The following is a 19,172-nucleotide window of genomic DNA, read 5'->3' as shown; positions in this document are numbered from 1 at the left end:
TAGGTCGTTGTGTGTGCTCCACACCGTGATGTCATCAGCGTATATTAAGAATTTAACATCAGAAATTTCATGTAACCGCCATGCAAGTGAGATAAACGCAATATTAAATAATGTTGGTGACAACACCGATCCCTCGGGCACGCCGCGAAGAGGGACAAATGATCCTATGGCCTCGTTATTGAGGCGTATTGCAAATTGTCTACTTTCAAGGAAAGATTTTACAAAATTGTTTACTCTATGTGGTAAATGAAGCATGTCAATTGAATCCAGAATGGCAGCATGACTGATATTATCGTAAGCCTTTTCTACATCCATGGCAAGGACGGTGCGTACATTGTGGCTGCGTGTTGATGATAATACGGATGACGCCAAGACAGCCAATCCATCTTCTGTGCCTATAGATGGTCGAAAGCCAATCTGAGCCGGGTGGTAGAAACCGTGATGTTCAAGCCACCACGAGATTCGTGTGGCGAGCATAATCTCAGCAATCTTGCAAATTGTTACCATTAAGGAAATAGGTCGAAATTTGCTTAGGTCTGTTGGGGCTTTCCCCGGCTTTGGAATAGGGATAACAATGGCCGATTTCCAGCTGTCTGGTACATCGCCGTCTAGCCATACCTTGTTAATGGTGTCAAGGAGTTGAGGAGGTGCATCACCACTGAGGTTCTTGTAAACCTCGTACGTAATGGAGTCCGGACCGGGCGCTGTCTTCCGGTTGGCTTCATCTATAGCTGCAAGGAATTCGGGCATGGAGAATGGGCTCGCGATTCCCTCGGTGTCGGCAGCAGATGACAGCTTATCGACATCGGCTGGCATGCCCCACAAGTGAGGTCTTGTAACTGGTGCAGGCAACACGTCGTACTTGGGGAAAAACTTGCGTGCTGCTTGTCTTGCGAAATCATTCGGAGACAAGTTTGCTGCAAAGCATGCTGTGGCCGCTGCATCAGGACGACGACAACCGTGCTCCATGGCATGGAAAGTTCGCCAAAGATGGGCATTCGATGACTGTGTGGAGAACTGCTCGCACCACAGGTACCATTGTCGTCGTGAGAGATCACGCTCATACCTTCGAGCCTTAGCAGTAATGTAATTTAGTCTTGCACGTGCATGCGCAGAAGTTGGGTCTCTGGTTGCAGTCAATTCCGCTTGTCGACGAGCAGCCCACAAGTTGAGCAGAGGCACATCCGGCGTTGGTCGACCAACCTCCACCCAGGTAATGGTTGTAGCCTCATTTAGTGCTCTTTTTATGCGGTCTAGAAGCGATAGCGCCGACTCCACAGAGTGGTTTTCAAGAATGGCGCGGAAATTGTCCCAATGGACAACTGTACACTTGCGGCGTAATCGTCGGGCCTGTGATGGATAGAGACCAATGACAATAGGATGATGGTCACTGCCCCAGCAGTCCGGCTCTAAGTGCCACGAGGGGGTGCCGGTTCCTGACCACCACGTAAGATCTGGAGCGTATGTTCCACTCCTAGTATAAAGCACAGTCCTTGTTGGTGTATCTGGATGGTTCAGGAGAATAAACAGCGCATCCGTAAAGGCGTCTCGCACTCGCCTGCCGCGAGGACTTAAGGTGGGGTATCCCCAGTCCGGGTGAGGCGCATTGAAGTCCCCCCCAACTAAAACTGGACATCCCGGGTATTGTTGCCTAACATTCAGTAACCATCCCAGGTTTATGCGGGAGGGAGAGCCACCACCAGGTCTTACATAGACTGACACAACTACAACAGTTGCCTTACCAAATTTGACTGCCACTGCAACAACCTCCTGATATGAAGTACACCAATTTTCCAGATCAAGGCGTACCTGAGGAAACCGTGTGTCAACATACACAGCCACCTTTCCCGGAGGAGTATCCGTGTGCACACGTCGGTCGTCCATGGAAGGAGACACGTATCCACTGAAACCAGGAATGGGTGGCAACGCGTTCGTCTCCTGCAGTAGCATGGCCCATACATGAAGTTTGTTCATGCGAAGACGGGATTTGAGCTCTCCAACCTTTGTGGAGAGCCCTCTACAGTTCCACTGAAGCACACCGCGATATCTTGTAGTCGCCATCTTGATTATGAGTCCAGATGTCGCAAAAGCACAGATGTCAGGTTAGATAATTGAGTGACCATAAACCTCAGTAACGATTTCGAAGAGTTCTCAGGCAGGGCAGCAGAAGACTTTTGGGAATCACTGAACGGCATGGGAGTGTGGGACATAATCGTTGGCGAGGCAGCTTTGATATTCGCGGTCTGAGATTCCGTTGCTCGCCTACGACGAGCAAGCAGTTCACGATGTTTGCGGAGCTTATAGACCTCCGCTAAAAGCCTTTCAATTTGGTCGTCAACTGCTATCACATCGTCCTGCGGAGGTTCCGGCATGCCCTTCCCGTTTGTACTCTGTTTGTGACGACGTTGTGCGCTCACATTAGCGCTGTAAGCATGTGGTGTACAGATTGCCGGTGGCTCTGTCTCAGATAGCTGTGGCCATTCATCGTCATCCAATTGGAGAGCCTCGAATCTGTTGAATGTCTGAATCGGTGGTGAAGTACCCTGTTGAGACCATTGGCTTTGTATTCCACGACGGACCTTTTGAGTTGCTTTCTGCTTTGTTGGGCAAGTTGGAGAGGTGATGTCATGGTCATTGGCTTTGCAAAGTCCGCATCGGTAAGATACTGTTTCTTCTGGCATAGCGTCATCTGGTGTTGTAAAAGGACAGGACCTATGCATATGTCCAGGTCGGAAACAGGTATAACAGTAGACAGCACTTGGTTTATAAGGTCGAGGGCGTAGAATGCAGCCATAATAGTATAGGCGAGTTGGGGGAGTCACGGGGCCTTGCAAGGTGACGATGCAAGAGCGCCCCTTTCCCATGCGACGAGCTTGAATCACACGATGAGTAGGGCAGTAGTGCTCACGCTGAAGTGTAGCCTGGTCCTCGTCAACGTCTACGTTGTAGACAATGCAGCGTTGTAGATCGGAACCATCAACAAGGTAAACCTGGACTGGAACCGAGACTTCGCTTGTTACTGAAATACACTTAAGTGTTTGAAGACACTCAACAGCAGCCAAACTCGGGAGCCACACAGCAATTGTATTCGACTTCTTCCTGGCCGTGAAACCACGGAAACCCTTGGTTCCAAGACATGAGTCCAGATTCGCCTGAGTAACTCTGTTCGGTATCTCAGTAAGGCACTTGGTTGTCAGAGCCTTAATGGTCACTTTATAGCATGGTGATCCGCGTGTTGAAAATACCGGGTGATCAGTTGTTGTACAGGAACGCTTGCCTTGTGAACTGTTGTTTGCGGTAGATGATCCCGGTGCAATGTCTTCTGAAGGACGCTGCTGAGCACCGCGCTGTGCCGCCCGTCCAGAAGGTAGCGCTGAAGACACGTCCATTGGCGTGCTCGGCTGCTCACTCACATTGGTGGAAACTCCATCACCAAGTGGAAGCTGGTTAGCCATTCCCGACCTCCGCCCTCGGGACAGATCACTCACGGGCTGATGTGCATTTTGAGACGGCAGGATATGTGCTGCAGCCGATGGACCAGGAGCAGGAACCAGGAGTTGGGACCCAGGCTCGGATGTCAATTGTGCGGTCGGTAATGCCGTCGAGACAGGCGGCGCCGACGAAGGTACCTCCGCCAGCGTGCCACGGACGGCACTAGGCCTAGTCTCAGAGCGCAGTTCAGCTGCAGGAATTACGTGATGAATGCCACTCTACCAGATGATACATGAGCGGTCGGAAGCTCCTCGGACTCTGAGAAGTCAATTCTCTTGATGTAAGGATCGTATTTACCCGAAAGGTAAGGTTTTCACTCAAGCGATGAGCAGCCACCTCAGCAGAGACACTTCGTCCTGTTCAATTTTATTTCTTTATTTCTTTATTGTATTATTCTGTATTTCTAGCCTGTGTTTTAAGTACCATGCACTTGTTGTGCCTGGAATGGTTGTTTATTTTATGTATATTTCTATATTACTATAATCAATGTCAGTTATTTGTTGTTTTTTTCTCTCAGTCTACCGTTCTTTTTTTCTTTCGAGATGTGCTCAACAATTCTGTCGCGGTGTATATAAGTGATGCTACTTATTGATTGCTTTTTTTCTGTCATACTTCTCGTCCCAGTTTCATTTCATGTTATTTATTACTTCTTTTGTGTTCTCTGTGTGTGTAAACGTGTCTGTGCATTTTCATTTTTGTTTCTTTTTTTTATTTGTGCTGCAGCACGAAAACATGATTGTTCCTGGGCACATTAAATACAGATTGATTATTATTATTATTTTTAGGCTCTCTGAAGGTAGTGCCGCGGCCAACATGCCGCCCATTGAAAAAGCATGCGCCGCGAACCGCTAGGCCGCTCGGCTACTGGAGGTGATAGATGCTAGTCGGAACAGCCCGCTTTCTTTGTCTCTTCTGACATTTTCTCTCTTGCGGAGCCACTGTACCGAGCAAACCCAAATTCGCCGCCAGGCCAACGCCGGCAGTTCTTGTTTGGCGTCATGCCAGTTCGGTTGCCATGAAGAGTAATTACTTAATCAGTAATTTTGTAAATAGTAAAGTAGTTATCCAGTAATTAGTGAATAAGTAGTGATTTAGTAATTCGGTATTGTGCAAATAGTGAAATGACAGTGACAGTTACATCATCTTGTGCCGTCTTGACAAATCGCGACTTCATAACCGTATCTCACTTCATCATGACGTCACATCCGGCCATGTCTAACAACCAGAACTGACATCAAAAAGGCGTCACAACCGGCCATGACGTCACGAGGCAATTCATGCATATACGAACCTGACCCCACCGGGCATCCGATCCAGGCGTTCGTTGTTGCGACTGAAGGAAGAAGGAAAAAAAATACACGGCCCTGCTACTGGCTCTGTACCTGAGCCACCTCCGCTGCCTCGTGCGGACACAAGAGAAAATAGAGAAGAAAAGAAGAGTGAGAGAAAGACGTGAGTCGCTCCAGCCGTCGTCCACAATCAAAACGGTATCGGGGGCTATGACGGCCTGCAACAGATAAAAATTGGTGGCAGGCTAGCTCCCTCAGCAAGCGGCGTCGATTTACTGTCCCAGCCCCTAGGGCCAGTAACCACCTCCCCCCTCTCAATTCCAGGCGTCCGTGCCGCGCCCTTTATTTGGCACCTCCTCGAATGCTGCACCACACAGCATACAGAAGCAGACACGGTACACCAGACAGCGGAATTGCAAATCGGTTTACAGGAAAGAAAAGTAGTACTATATGTATTTCACTATTCTCCGCGGACACATTAACCGCGTGTGTGTGAAAACTTTATTTAGAGGAAGCTTGAGGTAGCCGGGGCAACATCACGCAAACACTGGTGAACTCCTCAATACAGGAGCCCATTGGCGACCGCCGCGACTCTGACTCGGTGGACCAGGGCCTTCTGGCTTGCCAGGTCGGAGCAGCCGAGCAGGGCTGCCTCCCAGTCGCCCTGGTGTGGTTGTGTTTGGGGCGAGGTTCGGAGTTGACTGGCATGCCCACACCATGTGGAAAATGTCCGAAGACCTCTCAGCACAGTGCGGGCATTTTCCTGTACAGGCAGTATCAAAGTGTTTTAAAACTGCCGGGCACAGCAGAGTTTTGGTGTAAAGGTGGAGGAGTGTGCGTTCCTCCACCATTGTAAGGTTTTTACAAGGCTTAGAATAAATTGCATGGCCGAATTGAAATAATTCAGTAATTTCTCGAAAAGTGAGAGCCGGATTGGGTTCGGGATCCGTATCATAAGGGTATGAAGGCGTTGCCCGGAAAGTGAGCGCGCGGACGGCGGCGTCTGCCGTTTTATTGCCTTCGAGGCCCATGTGAGCCGGAACCCAAACAATCGTTCGAGACGCGGGGACCCCGAGGTGGTCACTGTTTTGAAGAATGCGGTGCGCAAAGAGAGGGATGTACCCCTGTTTAATATTTCTGCAGGCCCCTCTCGAGTCGGTGATGATGGCTTGCGAGTCCTTGTATGCGGCGGCTAACGCAACTTCTTCCGCATGTGTTATGTCTTGAGGTCTAAACGTTAGGCCAGTCACCGTGAATTTTTGATGGACTACTGCGGCTGTGTACCAACCCCCATGGTGAGGGCCGAAGGCGTCCACGTAGAATATTCCGTGTTTGTTCCCATAGTGACAGGCCAGTGCCTCCGCCCGCGCAAGGCGCCTGCCACTGTAGTCGTCACATGTCATGTTGGCAGGAAGACGGCGTACGTGCAGGGCGTATCTCCAGATTTCAGGAATGCGTACGCGCTCTTCCGCAAGTGTTGGGTAGTGGATGTGTAGTCGGGCTAATAGGCGGCGTACCGACGGTGTTTTTGAAAGCCTTGTGTATTGATTGGTCAAGTGCGCCTCCCGGAGCTCCGCGAATGTATTTATCATCCCCAGGCCCATAAGACGCTGGTTGGATGTTTTGATTGGAATATCGAGGGCATGCTTGTACAACTTTCTAAGAATCACTTCGAGGGCGTTCTTACCAAACCTGCGCAGGTGGAGGTACGGAGTCGAGTAGAGTACTCGACTGGTCACGAATGCATGCGCCAGTCGCAAAGCGTCTGTGCACCGTAACCTCCCGCGTTTGTTGGAGAGATTGTCAATCCGAGAGAAATTGCTTGATGTACTGAAAGGTGTTATGTCCACAGTTCGTCTGTGAGAAATGTTGCAGGATGATTTCGTGTGTGACTTTGTCGAAAGCCCCCTTCAAGTAAAGGGCGAGTACTGCCTTATCGTTGAAGGGATATTCGTAAGGGTTGAGAATTTCTCGGTCGAATTGAAGCAGAACATCCTGAGCGGACCTTTGCGGGTGGAAACTGAACATGGTGTCAGCGAATGTATGTTCGTTTTTCAGAAATCCAGACCCGCACCAAGGCCTTCATGAGCTTCCCCACACAAGACGTGAGGGATATGTGTTGGAGGTTGTCTGTGTTTATGGCTTTCCCGGCTTTCGGAATGAAAGTTACCAGGGCGGTCTTCCATTCAATTGGTAGAGGTGCCTGATCAAGCCAGATCGAGTTGATGACAGCGAGGAGGGTTTCGTAGGCGGGGTCGGGAAAATTGGCAAGCAGTTTCACAGTTATCTTGTTCCGGCCCGGTGCCGTTACTCGTTTCATTTTAGCCAGGGCCGCTTTCAGGTGGTGCAACTGGAACGGTTGATCCAGATCCGCGTTCTCTGAACCTGCATACGAGTACGCGGGTCCTCCGGGGTCCTGCTTAGTGCAAAGATATTGGTCGCGCAATTTGCATGCTAATTTGGATGTATTTCCATCGAAGCTATAAATAGCTCGTTGGAGATGCTTTTCTGTATCGGTGCGGGTTTGAGTCGGGTCAATAAGGGCACGGAAAAGGTGCCACGTGCTCCGACTCGAGATTTGTCTAGCCGTCGTGTTGCAGTGGTCTATCCAGTTCGAGTCGGCGAGTTGGGCCGCGTACTCCGCCGCTCGCTGAGTGAGCTCGGCGATACGAATTTTGAGCTTTCTGTTATGTTTTTGGCGGCGCCATCTGCAGACGAGGCTGTGGTTACACACCGAACGAAGGTGTGTAGCCAATCCTTGTGCCCACGCGTGGTATCCTTGTTTGTGGATAGAGGCCGGATTGATGTAGCTTTGCCGGAACTTATTCCAGTTGGGAAGCCGACTTTGTGCATGGGGTCTTACCACTGATTTAGTTCTTACGGTCGTATTGATATGGCAGTGGTCGCTACCGAAGGTATCCTCGGTGTTGATCCATTCTGCATGTACAATGTTTTTGGTAAAGGCGAGATCCGGACATGTATCCCGGGTCACTGAATTACCGATCCGCGTTGGATATGCAGGGTCAGTGTGAAGAGTCAGGCTTAGCGTGGACGCGAGTTCCACTAGCTTGCGTCCCCGCTTCTCTTCACGCACGTATCCCCAGAGTGTACTGTGGGCGTTGAAATCACCCACAATCACCAGAGAGTCCCTGCCCGAAGCCTTTAGAGCGCGGCCAAACTGTGCTGTGAACGTTATTTTTTGAGTCTGCGGGAACAGTAGATGTTGAGTACGTGGAGTGGTGCATCTTGTTTCTTGAGCGGAAGAAGTGTCACCATCACGTAGGAATATTCAGTGTGAAGTTCCAAGTCAACTAGAGTAGCCGTATAATTTTTATGCATGCAGATGCAGGAAGAGGAGTTCTGTTAAAGGCGATATATTTTGTGAGAGTTACGCCACTCCCTGGCTCCTGGAGGGCAACAACCGCGTGAAGACAGTCTAAAGTTGAAAAGTAGATCCGGCCTCTTTGCGCGGGAACGATAGCCCCGACAGTTCCATTGAGCAATTTAGACGGGAGTGGCCGAATTGGTTCTTGGGGAGCGCCTGATCTCAGGGCTGCTCGCCACGGTTATTTAGGTTGAGGAGGGGTTGTATTGACGCTGCTCCGGAGCCAACACTCGCAGAAAGGGGGGCATCCTCCATCCGGAGAGCGAGCAGTTATCGTCATCGTCTACCTCAGGAGTGCGTCTAGAAGTTTTGTTAGGACAGCCGGGTAAGGGACCACCGGGCCTGCCTGAGGAGCGCAAGGACCGCGCAATTTGTTGGGCAATCATCGCGGGGATTGTCTCTTGCAATTTGGAGTTGGCATTGACCATCATTGAAATTTGATTTTCTATGGCAATGAATCGTGCCTCTGTGGCCCCGAAGCGGGCCTCTAATGTGGTCTCCAAGCTTCTTACCACCTTCGGCATCGCTAGCTTACTCTTCATTACCTCAACCGCGGGAGGCGAGGGCGGAGAATACTGGGTAATTTTGGGTTCCAATTCCTTAATTTTCTTAAGCGGCATCTCGTTTTGGGCCCTGAGTGCTGCTATTTGATCTTGCTCGGCGCTACGCGCCCTTGGGAGGGAAGTGGAAAGGGGGGAGAAAGAAGCAGCCCCAAAGAACCACTCACCTGGTGTCCGTTTTCGACTGCGTTGACCCAGGCCCTAGTATCACCGCGCGTTTCCGTCGCTTGTTTCGCCAGTCCACCGTGTGTGGCGACACATTCGATGGTCGTTTTTCAGCACCTCCCATAGGTGGGTTCTCGTTGTTGGAGATTTCCTGGCGAGGCTGATCGCCGGAAGGCCCAACATGGCGGCGTTTCTTCTTGGGCGCCATTTTTTCTTTTTTACCTTGGGTGTGCGGAATTTTGCCGCACACTCGCCAGAGTTGGCGGCATGGGAGCCACCGCACACAGAACACCGCGGAACACAGTTGTGAGGAGCCCGCACCCCCTTCACTAGCGGAGCTTGGAATCCGCGGAGTCCACAAGTGTTCGACTGCAGGTTTGGACATGCATCCGTGCGATGCCCGACGGCCCCACACTGACCACACGCAGGGATAGTTTTGTAATAGTTTCGCACAGAGACGACCATGTCATAATGCACGTAATGGGGCTTCTCTTTACCCGCGAAAGTGCTGCGTGCCTTGTGCATGGTGCCGGCGCGCCAGCACACTCGGTCTTGAAGAGTTTCTGTGGTGTCCGAGTTACGGACAATGATCACGCCGTGGCATATGTTGCCGCCGTCTTGTATCAGGTACCTTGAAGCGGGATCGACCCCTTCTCGGTGTTTACTGCGAAGTCCCCGATGAGCTGGTCGGCCGTCTCGATGTCCGGGGTATGCACAATGATCATGTTTTGTTCTCGCGAGGGCAAAACTGAGACGGCGCGGGCCTGTTCCAGCCCGAGGTACGCCGAAATGGCAGAGCCGTAGCCGGTACCGTGAACGCCACGTGAAGACAAGCACTTTCTCTGGGCTTTATGACTATAACGTAGTCTTCGGGAGTCGGTTTGGGCATTGGACGCGACTTCCACTTTGAGAAGGCCTTGTCCTTGCTTCCCGCGGCGCGTCACGGGAGCGTTCATGTTTCCGACCGCATTAGACGCGGCTTACACTTTGAGAACGCCTTGTCCTTGCTTCCCGCGGCGCGCGTCGCGGGAGCGTTCATGTTTCCGACCGACGAAACAACCGCCGGAGCCATCTGGACTTTGTCTTGGGAGCGGCGTGCAGCCGCTTTAAGTAAAGCTTGACTTCGAATTTTCGAATAACCGTCCAATTTGTGTCTGCGGTGGTGTGTACCGAGGTCTACAACATCGCCTCAGAGTCGTAGCCGCATATTTGATTTGCGGAAGGCGCCATTTTGTGAAGACACATATTATTATATTTGCAGAGACGAAAATGCACTAGGTGGGATGCTTAGACAGGAACTCCATCGGCATTTGCCGCAGCCCGGGCGTGCTGCTTTAAGGGCTTTTGGGCCTCGAGGGTTTAGCAGCCGGGCAGAGTCGCCTCACAATACTCTCGAGCTTGAAGACGTGTCAAGTTATTTTCGACGAAGTGGTCGACAACCCGTTGAAACCCTTTGCTGCTATTCATCCGTGGCTTCCTATCTACCAAATCTAGAACGTCAATGCCTTCGGACAGACACCGCTTCTTCTATTCTTTGTCAGTGTTTTATGCTACACGATGCACCATGGCGAGAAGTTCATGACTGGTGACTTTTGGCTCCATGCTAGTTCTAAAGAAATTGATGAGCTGCTACAGCATAGTCCCAAGTATAGCATGGAGCCAAAAGTCACCACTCCTGAACTTCTCGCCACGGTGCATCGTGTAGCAGAGAAAACTGACAAATAAGAGAAGCAGCGGTGTCTGTCTGAAGGCATTCACGTTCTACATTTGGTAGATAGGAAGCCATGGATGAATAGCAGCAAAGTTTTTCAACGGGTTGTCGACCACTTTATTGAAAATAACTTGAAACTTCTTCAAGAAGACAAGGAGGGCGGGTTTGTAGTTTTACCCACCAGCACGTTTGGTGAGTAGGTCTCGACAGCTATTGATAGGAATTTCCAGCCTACGAACCGTAAGCCGTCAAAATTGAAAACTGTAGCTCTAAAACTATTGGAAGCCAACAAGTTGGATTATTTGTCTCAGAGAGTGAGAACTAGCAAAGGAAAACACCTGCAAATGTTTTTCTCGGTAAAACCCCACAAGACAGACTGCCTATTCCGAGCCATTGTAACAGAAGCTGATACTTGGCAGAAGTCACTGGGCCAGTATTTACAGCGACATCTCCAGTCTCTCGCGGTGTAGGAGCCTCTCCTTTTAACGTTGTGAACGCGGCTGAAGTGGTTCAGGTACTCGGCAACGGCTTACCTGGAGCCAACTGCGGCTTCTCTATTGATATCGAAGACCTGTTTTATAGCATCCCTCATGACGAACTATTTGTTGCTGTGCGTGAACTGATTGAACAGAACGGCCTGATTGCCTTCAAAAATGCATGTGGTGTCTCTGTTCACGTGCTTTCGGAACTGCTGACAGTCTACCTTTCATCCACCATAGTAGTTTTTAAGGGCGCTCTGTTTATCCAGAAAAATAAAATTTTTATTGGGGCTAGTGTAGCTCCTGTACTGGGCCACATCTTTTTAGCAAAGTTTGACAACTTACTATAAGGCTCTCTTCTTGACAAACGCGTGTACAAACGTTTTAGATATTTTGACGATTTTTTCATATTTGTAAAACTTTCACCGAATGACTCATTTCATAAGGCTGTTGACGATGTCTTGAAGACCTTTAGGGTTGCACTAACTCCCTTTGTTTTACGTACGAATTACCCAATGACCAAAAGATTAGATTTTTAGAACTACAACTAACTTTTCTTGACGTTGGGTACGTCTGCTAATGTTTTTTACCGAGAAGCAAGAAAGCGTTGTTACCGTACTCTTCAGCTCACTCTAAAATCGTTTAGAGAGGCATTGTTATGAATTGCTTTCGCAGTGCTCTGGATAAAAGTTGCCACCACATAAAGATTAGCTTTGACAACCAGGTTGGCCAGCTGCTGGCCGCAGGATACCCAAAAGCACTTCTGAATGCTGTGGCAGAATCGTTGCTACAAAGAGTTAAGAGGGGCCATGAAAAGCTGTCCAAGCTTACTAAAGCCGATTGGAAGAGACATGAGGTGATGCCGTATGTGCATGGGAATTCCCATAACATCAAAAAGGGTGCTGCGAGGTAAGGAGTTAAGGTCGTCTTCTCTGCTCCTTGCAAGCTATCAAGTCTTTGTTCTCGTGTTGCTCATGGCAGATCTAAGGCCCCTGTGTGCTCGACGCGACATGATGATTGTTATATTCCTTGTGCCACAGGTGTTATTTATAAGATCCCTCTACATGTGCAAAAGTTTACACCGGCCAAACTGGCCGGTGTGTTAATGATAGGCTGCGAGAGCATCACAGCTCTTTGTCACACACCAGCGGAGCTAATTTGTCTCGCCATTTTAGGGGTTGCGGTTGTTATCCGCTGTTTTCAAATGTCACGTTTCTTAGTAGGGGCAAGAGTAAGGTAGAGAGCGAAGTTCTTGAAGCTTATCACATAGATATGCAAGGAGATAATTATATTAGCACGGCATCCATATCGTTGATGCAGAAAGAAATAAGTTATTATCTCAAAGACCCGGGGGCCTTGGCTATCTCCGAAGCGTTGCTCTTTTTTTGTTTTTTATCGCTTTTATGCTGTGTGTTGGAAGTCGAGCTGCGCATGCCTTGCAAGGTTTCTTGGGAAATGTTATTTCAATAAAGCACACTTGTTAGTCCAGCTGCCGTGTGTACATCGTCTTTCTTCGTCCTCGTCCCTTGGCTGGTTATTATTCTTTAAGACAATGTACCAACTGACCCGGATTTAAGCCCTCCTTATATGTTAGGTGTCAGACACATCCCCAAAGTGCGAGCACAGCCCATCAAACTGTGAATCAAAAAGGTTTACGAGTAGCCGAGCACAACACTGTATTGGGGAGCAGCCGCAGGAGTACCCGCTGGATAGCCTTCCCCAGTCCGTTGCACGGGGTGAAGAGTTTGGTGCTTGGATCTGTAATATTCACATATTTGTATAAATTTGTAACCTGGGCGGAAATCAAAATCCAGCTCCGCGACGGAACCCGTGGCAAATGCCCGGAGAGAGAGCAGGGGCGGCGGCGTCGGCTGCCTCATTCCTTTGGAGACCTTAGTGCCCTGGAGCCCAAACGAGAGATTGGTACGCGGGATGCGAATCTCGACAATTTTGGTAGATGCGGTAAGCTAGGGGAGCAGTCCACTCTTGCTGGACGTTCCGACAAGCCCCTCGCTAGTCGGCTATTGTGTATTGTCAGGATGAGTGAGAGGCTGTGAGGGTGATGGCAACCTCTTCTGCATGGGTTGGGGACTAGGCCTTGAACGTAAGACCTTCTACTGTTTTGCCCTTGTGGATGGCCGCGGCTGTGTACTACCCCCTAGGCTTCATGCCGGAGATGTCCACGTAGAAAACTCCTGGTTTGCTTCTATAATAGCGGTCCAAGGCTTCCGCTTGCCCGAGGCACCGACCAATATGGTCCTCGTTGACATATTGGCGGGGACAGGTCGCACGTGGAGGGCGCGTTTCTATTTTTGGGAAGGCGACATCTCTCCTTTGTCACTCGGGTTTGTTGGATGTGAAGTCGCGCAAGAAGACTGTTATCTGACTTTGTCTTTGTCAGGGGCGTGTACTTATTGCTGAGGTGGGTCTCCCGAAGCTCCTTGAAAGTATTCACCACACCCAGCGCCTTGATACGGCTGGTAGAGATGGAGACGGAGAGGTCCAGTGCTCGTTTCATGCATTTACGGAGGATAACTTCGAGCGTATCATCCTCTTGTTTCTGTAAGTTGAGGTAGGGAGTCGAATACAAGATTCGACTGGTCACGAATGCGTTCGCCAGCCGCAAGGCGTCCTTGCATCGTAACGCACCACGCATGTTGGAAACCCATTGAACCATGCAGCCCACCGGGTCCGCCACCTGCCGGAGCTTGGCGAGTACTGTCGCATCGTCGCTGGTTGTGTATAAAAAGTCCAAGGACTCCGAGGTTCTTAGATTCTTGAGTGGGATCGCTTTGAGAGGAGAGATTGATTTGAATCGAGCATGAGCTCGAAGGGCGTAGATGCTCTAATTCAGATTTCTGCGGTGAGCATTGGAGACCACAGGAACATTCATGGCGGTCCGCTATGCTAGCAGCCGTTTGCAGGCTGGTCTTCATGTCCCCCAGACGCCCTTGCGTGGCCCAGAGGGTGATGTCGTCGCCGTAATGCGCGTGCTGCACCCCTTCGACCGCACCCAAAAGAGCAGCTAAGTGTTTCATTGCAACGTTGAATAGCAGAGGGGACAACACTGCGCCTTGCGGAGTGTCCCTCGGGCCGAGCAGAAAAGGCCCGTGTTCTTCATATTGTATTCGGGTATAAGACAGTCTGTGAGAAATTGTTTGATGTAGTTAAAAGTGTTCGTACCACAGTGCGTTTCACTGAAGTGCATGAGTATGACCTCGTCTTTTAGGTTGTCGAACGCCCCATTGAGATCAAGGGCGAGCACGATTTCGTTGTTTCTTTGCATGTGATGTGGCTCAGTATTTCGCGGTCGAGTTGGAGTAGGACATCCTGTGGGGATCTGTGTTGATGGAAATCCGACACATGGTGTCCGTGAATGTGTTGTGTTGTTCCAGGTACTCAGACAGCCCACCCCCACCATCGTCTCCATTAAGTTGCCCCCTCACGAGTTGAGAGTGATGGGTCGGAGGTTGTCCCTGTCGACAGGTTTCCCGGCATTGGGAATACAGGTGATGAGAGGCGTCTTCCATTCAATGGGAAGGGGGATCCTCCCGTCCAGACCGCATTGATATAGCCAAGAAGGCACTGGTGCGCAGTGTCAGGGAGGTTCGCCAGAAGTTTGACGGTGACCTTGTCCCTGCCCGGCGCAGTGCCTTCTTCATTTTGGCCAGACTGGCCCGCAGATCGTTGAGCCGGAATGGGTTGTCCAGTTCCGAGTTTTCGCGGCCTGCATAGGAATAGGCCGATCAGCGGGGGTCCTGAATTGTGCACAGGTAGCGATCGCATAGCGCCACTGCCAGCTGCAATGTGTTTTCTTGCAATGAATGTATGGCTTTGTGTAGATGTTTCTACGTTTCCGTGTGTGTCGGTGTTGGATTGATGAGGGCTCGACATTTGCCTCGCCGCCGTGTTGCAACGCTCCACCCATTTGGAGTCAGCGAGTTGGGCCGTGTACTCTGCTGCCTGCCGAGTGAGGTCCGCAATGGGCGCTTTCAGCTTCTTGTGTTTCTGATGCTTCGAGGGGCACGTGTGGCTACAGCGGGCTTCCCAGAGAGGCAGGAGGTGGTTGTCTACGTCCGTAACTACCTCTGTGAGCTGTACGTTTTTTCTCGTGGGAGTGAAGGTGCGCGATGACTGACTGGGACCAGGTCGTGCCTCGTGTAGCCCTGCTCTGTGATGTTCGTGTTAGTTGTTGGGAACTTTTGGCGAAAGGTTTTTCAATTTAGGATGCAGGTTTTTGTTGTGGGGCGCCTCAGGGGGCGTGTGTAAATGGTTGTGTTGAGGATACAGTGGTCGCTACCGAGGTTCTCCTCGGCGTTGATCTAGTCTGCGTGTCTTATGTTATGAGTTAAGGTGTGGTCCGGGCATGTGTCTGGGGTCACCGAGTTGCCTGCGTGGATGGGAATTGCTGGGTCCGGATCGAATCCCGGCCGCGGCGGCCGCTTTTCGATGGAGACAAAAAGCAAGGCGCCCGTATGCTGCGTGATGTCAGTGCACGTTAAAGAACTCCAGGTGGTCGACATTTCCGGAGTCCTCCACTACAGCGTCTCTCATCGCCTGAGTCGCTTTGGGACGTTAGGCCCCACAAGCCAAACCAAACCAATTGCTGGGTCGGTTGTGGAGTGTGAGGCCCAATGTGGACGCCAGTTCTGCCAGCATGTATCCACGCAATTCCTCCTAATGATAGACCCGTAGCTGTGTAGGTATTTGAAGTCACCAACAATCAGCAGGGGATCGCAACCCGCCACTTTAAGCGCACGGTTAAAGAGGCCCGCGAAGGTCACTCGCTTCAGTTTCGGGGAGCAGTATACATTAAGCACGCGCAGGGGAGCATCCGATTGCCAAAGAGGGAGGATCCTCACCATGATGTATGAATAGGGTATGTTCACATCGAAGTCAGTTTTGGTGGCTGTGCATCAGTTGTGCACGAGGAGACACGACAAAGGGCCTTGCTCGAACGTTGTGTAATTAGTCAACTTGGCTGCCGCTCGTGGCTCCTGACCACTCGTGGCCATAAGAATTATCCATCAGCCTGGGCGGGCGGTTTCACAATTCCAGGAAAGAGCCTCGGATTCCACTCTGTGTCAGCCCCATTAAACGCGGGGACCGCCCTCGTAACTGAATCTTATATTTGTTCATGAAAATTCCTAAACGTGCAAGCGTTTGAACATTCAATAATGAGTAACACGAGCTGTTGCCTGAGCGTCGGCACACATTTACTAAGAGCATTGCGTTATGTAATTCATTCCCCATCCAACAATAGTTGTCAGTGTATTCGCTTGAAAGCGTGGCCACCGGTAAGTTTAATTGTGAATCTATGTCATCCAAAGCAAACAGCAGGCCAATAATAGTTTTTTGGCCTCTTGTATGCGTTTTTAAAAACACAAAAAAAAAATCGGAAAGCAGGTGTCACTCAAGTGTTTCGGCTGCAGTTTCCTGTCAACAAAAAGTAAATGACGTAACTTAGCAGATTTCATACATTATGCATCTTGGCTCTATTTTAGAGAAATTTATAATAACATGCCAGAAGTCATGTATAAATGTTTCAACAAAAAGCAAAGTCGTAAATATAATTTATGAACTGAGAAACTGAAATGTCAGTTAAAGTTTATTGTGCCTTAATACAAGAAAAGCAGTGCTGCTCAAACTGAACCACTTCTAAACAAGATTTTAAGCAGAATTATGTTCGTGGCTAAGATGTGCATTTGCCGTATCTTCGTTTTATTCTTCTTGGCCCACCGATATTGTAAGTAGTTCTTTCGAAGGTGCACAATAGAAGATTCTTCCTTTACACTATTCAAGCAACTGCTTAGCACATTTATTGCATGCAGTATTGCAAATCAAAAATTTATTTACGGGACATCTTGATTTCCTGTTCCGGTATATAAAATATCTTGTTTACTTGATGTAAAAATGCAACTCTATCAGGACGGTTGGAAAAGTCACCAAAATTTACAAACCGTGTGTTGTGCTCGCAACTCTAACTAACGTTCACATTTATACATCTAGTGCCATCAAAGAGAAGAATATCCTTACCGGTGATAACGACTTTTTAATTCGATGACTTCCAAATGCAAAACGCTATATCATTGGTTTCATATTGTTTCAGACGGCTACTAAAGTTTTCCAGAGAGGGTGCGAGTGGTTCCGCTTTGGAGCATTTATTTAGTCTAAAAATTCGTCGCTTCTATTCCGTGAGGGTGTCAGCGTCATAAGTGAATAAGCTGGGCGTCGAATATTATGTTCAAAGCATGCTGGGAACCTGTTTTAAATGCGTGCAAGCAGCTCAGTTTCCTTCAAAGCTTTCACAAAGTAGGCCATCTTTCTTCCTTGGAAGAGGATTCAAAAGTCGTTTTTAAGAAGCCGAATTAAACTTTTGCTGTGGCATCAGATAACTGTGAATTTCTCGCACGTGAACTTTAAAACAGTACGCTTCAGCAGCGCACATCTGCTCCCCGTTCATATCTTACTGGGTATGAGAATATTTTAATTATAGGAACCAGCAGTTATGATACGCTTATCAAAATTCAGCATATTTAGTCAGCATTAAAACTTGTTTTCTTCTCCTCTTGTATCACAAGAACACTACCAAAATAGTATAAATATCTGGTTTGGCGAGGAAATTATGCAACGCACAATGTGACGCTATAGCTGAAATTCAAATACTTAAAGAGAGGTTTCTGTAATGTCACCAAGACGCTCCGCAAGGCAATTTTGACAGACGGTTTCAAAATAGCAGCTTTTTCACTGCCGTAAAGATAGCCATCCCCAAGGCTCTACAGAGTATCCTGAATCTTTCAAATTTAATTTACATTGGAGCTCGCTGAGCTAGATAACCGCTACGCATTAGCAAATGTTTAGGCTTAGATAATTAACTGTTACTTTAGGTTGGAGGATTTCGTTTATAATTATCAGAGTACATACATGCACGAATAAGTTAGGATACAATCGAAATCCACATAATGGATGCAAAAAGCGCGCTTAAGTTGAAAGTTGCGTCGAAACCTATCAAAACCAAAACATTGAAACTGAAAAATCTTGCGCAATAAAGCCTATTCCAAAACGCTCTGTCACTCATGTAATCAGTGATGCACAGCAGGGATAGAACCTTCAAGCTAGTAGACGCCATGAACAATCGATAACACAGGAGTGATGCACATAAAAACCTTACTGAAGAGATGGCTTTACCCATGAATGTTTACTCAAATGCAGTTTATATCGATATGTCGAAAAGCACAACCATTTTTTGCAAGGCAAAACATTAGGAAGAGACCTTCAATAAGACGAATTGTGCCTGTGCTATAGGGGCTTCAAACGAGCGTCAACTTCAGGAATAGTATGTTGCGTGGCAAAACTCTAGTGTACTGCACCAAATATAACTTGATACGCTTTACGCAATGCGTATTAAATGCTTTACTGGTATCTTTGTTTTCATAAACAGTATTTCACAATAATGAAATCGTGCCAATTCAGAGTTTTAAACTTGAGGTGCTAAAATTTATCTCCCCACTGTGGAGTTGCGCTCACCTAGTTTTGATTGCATTACTCTGAACAAGGTCAAACCTGTTTTGTGGTGCCAGATAAAAACTGGTTTAAGCATTAAAATAACTATTTCCAAAGATGCGGCCCAGTTCGCTTGTTTTTTTCCATGATGGTTATGTCATGCACTCATATATTAACCCCGAGTAACAATTTTGCATATATAGAGGTTGCTTGAGTGTTCAGGTGCTTTATATGTGCTATTTTTAATCACTGTTGAAGAATGCCCGGCTGAGAATGGAGGATGATTATAATGGTAGCCTGCATACAGCGTTTTTTTTTTTGCCTATTAGGATATTTGGCGTGTGAAAAAGGCGTGCTCGTCATGCGCAGTTGCGCTTGAAGATGCAAGGAACAGATGTATAACGCGCCCCTGATATAGCAATGTCCTTCAAGATGGCACGTCTCAGCATTAAATTGTGGAAGAGCACATAGAACTTGTTGCATTGAAATGTTACCAACACGTTACAAAACCTAAAACTGTAGCTTCTTTAGGAACGACTAAAAGCTTGATTCCACCTTCTACATTTTCCGCGGGGAAACTAAAGCTTG

General features: G+C 48.7%; 1 pseudogene; it reads right to left on the bottom strand.

Moving 5' to 3' along the window:
- Positions 1-5,340: 5,340 nt before the first annotated feature.
- On the bottom strand, positions 5,341-13,599 carry LOC146176856 (uncharacterized; annotated as a pseudogene).
- Between the last annotated feature and the right edge of the window lie 5,573 nt (positions 13,600-19,172).

This window comes from Amblyomma maculatum, chromosome 10 (genome assembly GCF_055883805.1).
Source record: "Amblyomma maculatum isolate TAMU_Amacu chromosome 10, ASM5588380v1, whole genome shotgun sequence".
NCBI classification, from domain to species: domain Eukaryota; kingdom Metazoa; phylum Arthropoda; class Arachnida; order Ixodida; family Ixodidae; genus Amblyomma; species Amblyomma maculatum.
This window is presented reverse-complemented; position numbering and strand designations above follow the sequence as displayed.